Here is a 3,645-nt window from a genome sequence, read left to right on the forward strand (position 1 = left end):
TGAATACAATATTTGTAGTATTTATTATTGTTCTTTAACATCATTTGAATAAGACTGATTAAGTAAGGTGCATTATCATAATGTACTTTTTTATAGCATTGGCTTATGGAAAATGATTTGGAGTGGACAACAAACTGACCTGTGTATCAGTGTTGGCTTTACACAATTTATTACCATTATTAAAATAGGCTATCTAATCTTCAAAACTTTTTGAGAAGTTTTTTAATAGTAGTTTTGATTCCCAAGTGCCACCCCAATAAAAAGTCTGGACCCAGCTGGCCCCCCCTATAAAATAATCCTGGCTACGCCCCTGTCCACACGGAGACGCTTTTTAGGTTAAACGCAGAGGTTTTGCTTCATCTTGGCCGAGCGTCCAAACGAATCCTGTAAACGCACTGCCCGAAACCGCACTTTTCTGAAACCTGGTCCCAGAGTGGAGAAATCTGAAACCGTAGCCCGTTTGAATTCGTTTAGACAGCGAAACCGCACATCCTGCTTGCGTATCGATGATGTCATCGCCCCCACATCAGCTGCCCTGGACTTGCACTTATAGTATTGCCTAACAATACTAGTTTTCATACATGACATTACCTACAATTACACTCCGTAAGATAAATATCACAACTGGTGCTGCGCAGCGCCGATAGCTTATGACTTGGTGGACTGAACACTGTTTTTCCCGATGTTTTTTTTATGCATTCTAGCTACTGTCAGTGACGCGAGAGAACTTAAGTTATTAGGAAAGTGCGGTGTAAGTTTAGGATACATTAATTTGTGCCTTGTGCCAGTGTCATTCATTTATTTTACATGTCTTACACATATATGCATTCACAGTCGAGTGAAATCAGATATAAGCATACAAAGACGCTTAGACGTTAAGCCGATGGTAGCACACTGAATGCAATGCACGATTTGATGCAGGCAAAAGTATTGACTGTTACTAACGAAGGTTTTATAGCAATATTATAAATGTGGCGACAGAATAGCCTAGAACTTGGGTAAGTCTTGCGTTTAGTAGCCTAATTGCGGTGATAGCCAAAACTAATGTGAATCACGGACTATCCTACAACCAAAGAAAGTAAAGGTGATTAAGGCCTTTATATATGATTAATCACGTTGCAGCAGTGTGTTTTTTACACCATGCCATGACATCATGTTGTGCTTACTCACTCACTCATTCACTCACTCACTCACTTACTTATTTACTTATTCACTCATTTATTTACTTATTTACTTATTCACTCATTTATTTACTTATTATGACCGGCGCGCAGCGAAGCGGCGGTCATATAGGTTTAGTCAGATTTTTTTTTTTTTTTTTTTTCTTTTTCGCATGCCCAAATTTCCGTCAATGAGTCCCGGGACACTGAAAGACCGGGGTACACGAAACTTGGTGGGCATGTAACCCCACATGGATAGCATGGAACCATCGTTTTTCGTTTTGATCTGTAGCCCCCCCGCTGGACTGGACCCCCCAAAGGAGGGTAGGGCAGACACAGTTTTCTGTGAATATCTCGAGAACCGTAGGGTTTAGGAGGACCATTTTTTTTTGTATGTTGATCTCAAGGGGCCATGTCAACCCATTCCATAACCACTCATTTCATGTATAGCGCCACCTAGTTAAACACAAAAAAGTAAAAATGAGGTGTTGTAATTGAAGGTATCTGTGACCTAACATAGTCAAAACTGCACGAAATTGGAAGTGTATGATCATTATGACACCCTCTGTATGCACGCCAAATTTTGTGGAATTCTGTTCATGGGGGGCCACACAATAAATTCATTTATGTTACTATACACCAACTGGCCTGTAGGTGGCCGGAGACAGTTTTCTGTGAATATCTCGAGAACCGTAGGGCCTAGGAGGTCCACCTTTTTTATGTATGTTGGTCTTAACGGGGCATGTCAACCCATCCCATTACCACTTATTTCATGTATAGCGCCACCTAGTTAAAAATTAAAAAGCAAAAAATTAGGTGTTTTCATCACAATATCTCTGGCTGACAAGGTCAAAACTGCACGAAATTAAAAGTGTAGGATCATTATGACACCCTCCGAATGCATGCCAAGTTTTGTGTATTTTCGTTCATGGGGGGCCTTACAATAAAATAATTTATGTGTACATTTAGTGACGTACACCAACAATGATTCCCGGGACACTGAAAGACCGGGGTACACAAAACTTGGTGGGCATGTAACCCCACATGGATAGCATGGAACCGTCGTTTTTCGTTTTGATCTGTAGCCCCCCCGCTGGACTGGACCCCCGAAAGGAGGGTAGGGCAGACACAGTTCTCTGTGAATATCTTGAGAACTGTAGGGACTAGGATGACCATTTTTTTCCGTATGTTTGCCTCCAGGGGTCATGTTAACCCATTTCATGTACACACATGTGCACAAACAGATACACACACACACACATACATTCACAGTAATCATACGTATGACACATACTCACACAGTAGACATATGTACGCTTGCACAGGCACATACGCAGGCACACACACAAGCGCACGCACACGCACACGCACGCACGCACACACACACACACACACACACACACACAACATAAACATGCACACATGCACACAATTCAAGAATTTCTCAGAATTATGAACAGGCAAGATGGAGGTGGGGTTGTATAAAATGAATTTTACATGTGAAATCTATGAACTAATCATGTCTAGCAGATATCAGTGAGAATTGAGTACGTGTGGATAATGCAATTTAGTGAGACAGTTAGAATCATATAGGCCTTTCAGCCTGATTTATTTTTGTGGAAAAAATGTGCTGGACTGGGCGGAGGTCATATTTTGTACCGCTCTGCAGTACATCTAGTTTACTTATTCACTCATTTATTTACTTACTCACTTATTTACTTATTCACTCATTTATTTACTTACTCACTCACTTATTTACTTACTCACTCATTTATTTACTTATTTACTTACTCACTCATTTATTTACTTACTCACTCACTTATTTACTTACTCACTCACTTATTTTCTTACTCACTCATTTATTTACTTATTCACTCATTTATTTACTTATTTACTTATTCACTCACTTATTTACTTATTTACTTACTCATTTATTTACTTATTCACTCATTTATTTACTTATTTAGCCTACTTACTCACTCACTCACTCACTCACACAATTGCTCACTTACTTACCTACTTACTTATTCTTTATGAGGTGTGAGGTGTTATTTTTTTCATAGCCAAGCAGATTTATCTGCACAATGTGTTTGCACTCTTACTTAGGAGAGTAGGTTTCCTTGTTTTGTGGTTTTAGAGGGTAGAGCTGTTCTCTACCCCCCCCCATTTGATTTGAACGCATTCTAGACATATTTTCACATTGGTAACTGTAGGCTTATGTTTACATAAGATATAAGCTTATGTTGAAAAACAGATATTACTGTAAGAGGACACTATTAGTGAATGAGTTTATTTGGCCTGGTTTCCTTGCTAACTGTCAGGTAAAGTAAAGGGTAATCCAAGACACACTCCATCTCAATGGCGATCCTTCCTTCATCCGTTATTGTCTTTCTATTACACTCATAAACATTTCATTATAGAGATAGTGAGAATGTGTCTTAGAGGTATTTCAACACATCAAACATTTTCCTCAAAAAAAAGTTCA

Source organism: Alosa pseudoharengus, unplaced genomic scaffold, assembly GCF_046254945.1.
Source record: "Alosa pseudoharengus isolate Yale_2024_CS ecotype anadromous, Long Island Sound unplaced genomic scaffold, YU_APseudo_1.1 YU_APseudo_1.1_scf_22, whole genome shotgun sequence".
NCBI lineage: Eukaryota > Metazoa > Chordata > Actinopteri > Clupeiformes > Clupeidae > Alosa > Alosa pseudoharengus.